At 39.4% G+C, this 9010-nt stretch overlaps 1 long non-coding RNA gene across 1 annotated transcript; it reads left to right on the top strand.

Moving 5' to 3' along the window:
• Positions 1-6405: 6405 nt before the first annotated feature.
• LOC121001774 lies at positions 6406-8443 on the top strand. Its single transcript, XR_005779137.1, has 4 exons — positions 6406-6483; positions 7135-7185; positions 7597-7632; positions 8412-8443. It is a non-coding gene; the product is annotated as an uncharacterized LOC121001774 (long non-coding RNA).
• The last annotated feature ends 567 nt before the right edge of the window (positions 8444-9010 follow it).

The following is a 9010-nucleotide window of genomic DNA, read 5'->3' as shown; positions in this document are numbered from 1 at the left end:
ATGAGTGTTACTGCCTGAAAAGGATATTATAAAGAGAATGTCAGGCAGGGAGCCATAGTCAATAAATCAGTATACACTGCGTGCAGAATTATTAGGCAAATGAGTATTTTGACCACATCATCCTCTTTATGCATGTTGTCTTACTCCAAGCTGTATAGGCTCGAAAGCCTACTACCAATTAAGCATATTAGGTGATGTGCATCTCTGTAATGAGAAGGGGTGTGGTCTAATGACATCAACACCCTATATTAGGTGTGCATAATTATTAGGCAACTTCCTTTCCTTTGGCAAAATGGGTCAAAAGAAGGACTTGACAGGCTCAGAAAAGTCAAAAATAGTGAGATATCTTGCAGAGGGATGCAGCACTCTTAAAATTGCAAAGCTTCTGAAGCGTGATCATCGAACAATCAAGCGTTTTATTCAAAATAGTCAACAGGGTCGCAAGAAGCGTGTGGAAAAACCAAGGCGCAAAATAACTGCCCATGAACTGAGAAAAGTCAAGCGTGCAGCTGCCAAGATGCCACTTGCCACCAGTTTGGCCATATTTCAGAGCTGCAACATCACTGGAGTGCCCAAAAGCACAAGGTGTGCAATACTCAGAGACATGGCCAAGGTAAGAAAGGCTGAAAGACGACCACCACTGAACAAGACACACAAGCTGAAACGTCAAGACTGGGCCAAGAAATATCTCAAGACTGATTTTTCTAAGGTTTTATGGACTGATGAAATGAGAGTGAGTCTTGATGGGCCAGATGGATGGGCCCGTGGCTGGATTGGTAAAGGGCAGAGAGCTCCAGTCCGACTCAGACGCCAGCAAGGTGGAGGTGGAGTACTGGTTTGGGCTGGTATCATCAAAGATGAGCTTGTGGGGCCTTTTCGGGTTGAGGATGGAGTCAAGCTCAACTCCCAGTCCTACTGCCAGTTTCTGGAAGACACCTTCTTCAAGCAGTGGTACAGGAAGAAGTCTGCATCCTTCAAGAAAAACATGATTTTCATGCAGGACAATGCTCCATCACACGCGTCCAAGTACTCCACAGCGTGGCTGGCAAGAAAGGGTATAAAAGAAGAAAATCTAATGACATGGCCTCCTTGTTCACCTGATCTGAACCCCATTGAGAACCTGTGGTCCATCATCAAATGTGAGATTTACAAGGAGGGAAAACAGTACACCTCTCTGAACAGTGTCTGGGAGGCTGTGGTTGCTGCTGCACGCAATGTTGATGGTGAACAGATCAAAACACTGACAGAATCCATGGATGGCAGGCTTTTGAGTGTCCTTGCAAAGAAAGGTGGCTATATTGGTCACTGATTTGTTTTTGTTTTGTTTTTGAATGTCAGAAATGTATATTTGTGAATGTTGAGATGTTATATTGGTTTCACTGGTAAAAATAAATAATTGAAATGGTTATATATTTGTTTTTTGTTAAGTTGCCTAATAATTATGCACAGTAATAGTCACCTGCACACACAGATATCCCCCTAAAATAGCTAAAACTAAAAACAAACTAAAAAATTTATTCAGACCTCAAATCAGCCCCCAAATTCATAAGACCTGTAATAAGCTCCTAAAGCAGCCCCCAAATTTATACAGGTCTAAGATCAACTTCCAACTTTATATGGATCCCAGATCAAGCCCTCACCCCCCTCCCAAATTAATACAGACCCTAGATCTGACCCCCTAGTTCATTCTGACCCCAGATCTGACCCCCAAATTTATACAGAACCCTAGATCTGACCTCAGATTCATTCAGAACTCAGATCTGACCCTTGTGCCCCCTATAACCCCCACCCTACCATCCTCTAAATACAGACCTCAGACCAGAACATAAAAAAAAACCTTCCTCTTGTGCTCCAGGTGCCATAGTTCCTAGTCAGATGCTCTCTTGCTCCAGGACCCAGGCTGCAGTGTGGCCTGACATTGCACACTGTCAGGTCATAGCACGCTGTGTCCTAATGCTGTACACTTTCAGGACATAGTGTACCGCTGGATCCCAGTGAAGGTAAGGCCTGTGGAGCAGTTGTGATGCCATACTCATTGCTCCCTGGGCATCCTGCATTAATGAATGCTTCCACAAAAGAAGTGCTTATTAGGTAAACTAAAGATGTGCCCTGTCATCCTGGCCCTAGGGTCCCATTTTGGGTCGGGGGCATTGGGCCATTGTCCTCCTCTAAAGCTGGCAGGCCTACAGATGCACTGACAGTAAAAGTTATACAGGTAAAACTGTTGAAAATATTAAAAATTGGAAAAAAATGATCTTTAGCTCAAAACTAGAAGAATAAAATGATTTTAAAAAATGCCCCATATGTGTCCATAACCTTTAAGGATAATTGAACCAATTGAAAAAGGACAATAAATTTTACCAATGAATTGTTCTTCTTCTTCTGGACTAGTTCAATACTGAGACTATTGAGCGCGACTTATCCAATCCCTTGACTACTGTTATTACATGTGCCATCTATTATCAGAGCAATGTCTTTCTTTTCCTTTTATTCTGAGATGAGTAATATTACTTCTATCTGCAGTTTACTTATAGGAACAGTCCAGAAGTATTGTCACACTTTATAGTAACCTGTCTCTATATTACTTCTTCTATGTCACCACCCATCATCACTACTACAACTCTCCTTTCACTACTTCTACCTACAGTATACTGTAAGTGTCCTCTACTACTTCTCCTATGTCACTGCTCCTACATCACCACTACTATAGTACTACTGTTATATCTAGAATCCTTCCCTGGTGGGTATGTCTATAATACAGCCCTGTAGTGCTCAATATGAAAACTGCCATCCTTTATCAGTCTATATAATGGGGATGAGGAAATGACATTCTGACCAGTATAAAGCGGATAAATACCGTATATCACTTTCTGGTCACAGCGTCACTTTACTACAGACAGAAGGATCATAGGTGAAAGGTATTTATGAAGGCATCCATTTCATACTGGGCAGACTGGTGAGAACAGGCCATTGCTATATGTGATATTTCATCTGATTGATTCCTTCATGTCAGATGGCATTATAGGTATTGCCAGTTTACAGTATGAAATGCAGCTGGCTGGAGGTCAGAGGTCATGGCACTGGCATATGATTGGCAGCTGGCATATGATTGGTCACTACTGGCACATGCACAGTTTGATTTGAATATCAACTGCCCTTTTCAGGAGATTCTGCAGAAACTGCTGATTTCCCGACCGAGCGAGGAGCGTTTGTTGAGCCCCACAGGCACCTTTACAGGTTTCTACCCCATTCTGCTCCCAGCATCCTCTAACCCTGAACCTCATGTGAGACTTAGGTGTCTATGAGAATGTAATGGGAAATCTGCTCATTCTGAAAAGTCAGCCATGAACACTGCATTCACATAGCAGAGCTGTATCTGTTATCTTGGAGACCAGTAAATGCTACACACTGGGCAGGATCTTACAGGGTATTCCAGGCTTACACATTTATGGGATATCTATGTGCACCTCTGGGACTCTTACCTATTACAAGACTGTCTCTTTCTGTAACTCCCATACACTTTAATGGAGAGCGCACACTCAAGACAGTCAAGTGCTAGGAACTCAGCTCTTCCCATGAGATCACTGTCACACAGTAGAGATTTCATCACTAGTTTGTATCCATAAGAAAATCTTATCATAAATCTTTTGGCTTAAAAAAATGGATGCAGAATAGTGATTAAATCTGCACTATGTGAATGCGGCCAAACTTCTTATACTTCAAAGGGAGAGCAGTGAGTAAGCAGAGCCACCTCTGCATTTACTTCTATGGGGAAAGCATCTGACATTAAAGTGGTTGTCTGGGTTCAAAGCTGCCCCAGGATATAATCTTCTCTTCTCTCATTTAGCATGTATGAGTGGAGCCTGAGAGATCACGGCAATGTCTTACAGCGCTGCCCTTGGCTGTTTTAGAGCCTAGGGTAGCGATATATAGACTGCCCATTTGTGGCGGTGACCTCACCGGGATCACTGCTAGGCAGAAGTCTCCGCCTAGAACAGACCTGGGGCTGCGCGATGCAGCGCAAGGCAAGGGGGAGCATCGGAGCAAGAAATGGTCCAACACTCCACTCATACATGCTAAATGAGTGAAGATGCGGTTAAGACCGGGTTCATCTATGAACCTGGACAACGCCTTTAATTGTCAAATAGGGGTCAATTTAAGTCGCCAAATAGCCCCTATCTGAGGGTCAGAAAGTTTAGACTAGAGAATCGATTCTAATATACAGTATCTGTCTTATCAGCAGCGATTCATCACCTGTGAGGGGCTGTCACTGCATGTGAAGAAGCGCCCACCTGCCGCTAGATTGACAGAGCTGGACATTTAGCCCGGTCCTGACAATTTCTTGCTTGTGCCCTCACTCTGCTAATCGGAGCAGCAGCGCAAACAAGCAATTCTCACTGCCAGGCCAAATATCCGGCCCTATCAATCTTGTTCACTTACGGACACGACTCCCCACCGGTTAAGAAGCCCTGCTGATAAGAGAATTCGATTCGGTATAATCGATTCGCTCATCTCTAGTCAGAAGCAGGAATGTTACGTTATTCTGGTTAGTTCAGACCTGGCAGTAATGATATATAAAATACTAAAAAGCAGTTGTAGACAGAAGCAGTTATAGGATCCCAAGTACTTCTGTGCCGTACATCAATAAAAGTCTCATCTATTAGTAATAGGTTTTTGAAGTTTTTATTGGCGCTATAGGAATACCAAAATGTTGTGAATTCACAAAATTATGCAATTTTAACGAAAAATTTATTAATAGCACTAGGTCTGGAGAAGACTTAAAGGGATATTACATTTTCAGCAAATATATGGTGCTGTGTGATAAGGTATTGGAGGGAGGCTCATAATTTGCTCTCATACATGTACTTTCTACAGCAGAAATCCATGATGATCTGATACAGAAAATATATTAGAAAGTTCACATTGACATATTTTGGTCAGTATTTTGTGTCAGTATTTTTAACCTAAAATCAGGAGCCGGTCCGAAACATGGAAGAAGACATTTCCATTAGTCTTTTTCTTTGTATATTCAATTATTGGTTTTAGCTTCTAAATACTGATGCAAAATACTGAGCAAATAAAGGGTTAATATATTAATGTCTGGAAAATTGATTTTTATATAAAAACAGCTAGTCTGGATCATGGATTTCTGCTGTAGAAAGTTCATACAGTCAGCGTCTGGTGATGTATATGCCTTCCAGACTTCAGGCTGTAATTGACTGCAAAGGATTTGCAACCAAACATTAAAAAGTGAAAGTTTAATTTATGATTATTATTCTGTCCCATTACTTTTGGTCCCTTAACAAGTGGGAGGCACATATGCAAACTGTTGTAATTCCTGCACCGTTCACCTGATTTGGATGTAAATACCCTCAAATTAAAGCTGACAGTCTGCAGGTAAAGCACATCTTGTTAGTTTTATTTCAAATCCATTGTGGTGGTGTATAGAGCGAAAAATGTTAGAATTGTGTCCATGTCCCAATATTTATGGACCTGACTGTATATAAGAGCACATTATGAGCCTCCCTCCAATAGCTCATCATACAGCTCCATCTATTTGCTGAATATATAATATCCCTTTAAGTCTTCTCCAGACCTAGTCACCCGCAATGCTAGGGAGGCTCTTCCCTGTCCCCGCCTGCCATTGGCTCCTCCCCTTCCCCCGACACCGGATGTTTTCATTTGTGTACAGGGAGAAGCAGCAATATATTCCCTCTGAGGGGCCCGGCCGATGGGTTTCTACTGTATGAAATAGCAGACACCACAAAACAATGTCTGTGATCACAAAAATATGCAATTTTAACATGATTTTTCAAAAAATTAAGCCAAAAATGAATTAATATCATTGGTTTTGGAGAGGACTTAATTAAATATTACATTTTCCTATACTATTTCCTGATAAGGGTTAAAATGAGTCCTGGTTATGTTATACTGGAAATAAACCCTGAAGGTTCAACCTGATTCACAGGAGCTTTACAAAAAGGGGCCCTGTTACCTTAGAAGCAGCTTCCTGCTGTCTATTAGATTGCATGTAGTAATGGATGCCACAGCTTAGAGCTACTGGAAGATCCTTAGAAATACATAAAGGTGTTAGGTAATGAGCTATTGGAGGGCAAGGGGCTCGCAAATTCTTCTTGTCCATTGGCGGTCTTCAGCAGAAATCCATGACGATCCGATACACAAATTATATTAGGAAGTTCACATGGACATATTTTCATTAGTATTTTGTGTCAGTATTTTGTAAGTTAAAATCCAGAGCGGCTCCGAAACACGGAAGAAGATGTTTCCATTATTCTTTGTCTTTGTATGTTTGATTAAAAATACCGAGCTAATACTGACAATGCGAAAGTGGCCTTAAACTGCTATTTGTCCTATATATACTATATCCATATCCCTGTATTTAACGCTTTATAACATCTTGTTACATTGCATTTTACTTGTATGTAGATGGACAATAGCATGGATTCCTTTGAAGAGGACGAGGTAATTGCCATGTTTGTGTTCATTTTCATTTCTCTTTCAGATACGAATAAAGAAGTAATATATTAAGGCCTAAATTGATTTATTTATTTTTAAATAAAACCTTCTAGTATTATCAATACTTTATATAAAAGGGGTTCTATAGGCTTTACCCCTTCCCAACCACCACCATACATGTAAATCAAAAGTCAGATCTTTAAATATGATACCCCCTCGCAAGAGTAAGTGGGCATTTTATCCAGTGGGTTTCTGCTGTTTTAAGATCAGATGCTGTGATCAATTGTGCTGCACTCCTGAGGTCTGAACGGCTCCCCTGCATGAAGATCGGAGAAGTCGTTTGTTTTCTGTGATAGCCTTAAACCTTAGGATGCAAAATCATAAAACTATTGCAGAGTGGCTTTTTTTTTCCAATTCCGACCGATTTGGAATTTTTGATAAGCTTTCCACTACATAGTATCCAATATTAAAGGGTCATATTTGAACATACCCTTAGCCTTCCAATAAAAATCATTCAGGGTTCAACATCTAGATTATTACTTAGAGAACTCACATTTGATAAGTAATTAGGAAATATATTATTTATATAGTTTCTAGATATAATTCATCACTGAGCACTAATATTTAGTTTACTAAGTAGAATATGCCGTGTTCTAGGTCACTGCTATGGAGGACATGAGAGAGATGCTACGGATGTTTGAGGAAGAAGTAAGTGATATCAGTAGATACTGTACTCGTATTTGTTCCATAAAATTGTATATCTAAGGCCATAGATGTTAGATTTTTATTTATCACAAATTTTACAAGTTTTGATGGGTTGTCTAATGTTTCTGTGGATATCTCTACAATACCCAAGATCTATGGAAACAAATTGCCTTACAGCAGTGGGTGTGGAAAAACTGTCAGTGAGCGGTACAGACTGTTACAGTATTCTAGGAGAAGGTAGTGCACTATATGTGCTCATTTCTTACATGGTAGCAAGTTTTCAAATAAGTAGAAACCCACCTCCTGTCCTCCAAAAAAGTAAGTCTATTCCTTCACAGCCAAATCATTTTCATCTCTAAGTTCCCAATAACACATTTTTTATTTTATTTACAATATTCAATCATTTTTTGACAGAGAAGAGAAGATGGACTGAAGATGCTTGAATGCTATGTAAGTGATGTTACAAATAATTATTTTAAAGCAAAATATATGCATTAATTTTTTATCTATCTAAATATATATATATTTATTATATATATATTTTATATTTTTTCTTAAATATTGACATTTATTTTATTATATTTAACATATCGACATGATAGATTGGAGCTCCCCACTGAAAATCCCTTTCTATGCACCAAAAAGTCAAGACAATTTTCCCTAATTGGATTAAAATAATCATTTTTTTACCCCCAAAAAAATAACAGTGCCGCCTAGGTCTATGGGATGTGCCTGGTATATTAGTTCAGCCATAGTCACTAGAAAATGTATGATCTTCATTACCAAACACAGCAAATGGACAGACATGGAGCTAATGATAGGGGTTGTCTGATCTCTATTGCTATGTTCAGGGGCCATTTTCTACTATGACTAGCTAATCATGAAGTGGGTCTTACAGCATCCGCTGTCTCATAATTTGTTCTTCACACTAGGGGCCCTTTGGAATCACACACTATCCTAATAATTCACCATCCATAGATTCCTTTAGACAACTGCCCCTTTTTATGACACCACATCCTGACTAATAGAATGAAGCAATGATTGGGCCCCCCATAAGAATACTTTCATAGGCCCTATAAGACGCCATAATTGTATACAGATGAGCTCAGAAATAAGCCAATTATCATATTTCTCACTGTAGAAAAATATTGAAAAAGACTTGAACCCCCCAGAAAATGTAATATATAACGTAATTCACAGTCTGTTTTATCTTTTTTTCTGTCAATAAGGATGAAGACGGCAAGGAGGATTCTGAGGACGGGGTAAGAGCCTCTATTTCTCTACATTGTAAAGTATTCCTGAAGAATGTAGGTAATAACAATGAGAGAGGAGCTAATTCTTACCTGTTATATTGTAGCCCATCTTCATGAAGCTGGACGATGGCATAAGGATCTCCTTGGATGAAGTAAGTGATGTGAAATGCGGCATTAGGAATGAAACATTGAAAATGTGCCAATATTTAATATACATCTGTATTTCACCCTCCATTGTCTTATACACTGGTGAAATGAATGTAATTGATATAGTAATATCCTATACAATAATCCATAGGATGAATAAGATTTATTTATTATGTATACATTATTATATAGGAAAGGTTCATAGATAGCAATCATTTTCCTGAGACTGTTGTCAAGATGGTAGTTACCTTGCACATGACAATACAGACTTTAAGCAGAAAAGGTAGATCTTACAGTATTTCATCTGCTTTAATTGTCTTTATAGGAACATCTTTCACTAGAATCATACACAGAGGAAGAGGATAATGAAGAAGGATATGATTCAGATGAAGAAGAAGATGAAGAATCAGAAGATGATACAGAAGAAA

This window comes from Bufo bufo, chromosome 5, assembly GCF_905171765.1.
Source record: "Bufo bufo chromosome 5, aBufBuf1.1, whole genome shotgun sequence".
In the NCBI taxonomy this organism is placed as follows: Eukaryota; Metazoa; Chordata; class Amphibia; order Anura; family Bufonidae; genus Bufo; species Bufo bufo.
The sequence above is the reverse complement of the archived record's forward strand: the minus strand, read 5'-3'. Positions and strand labels throughout refer to the sequence as shown.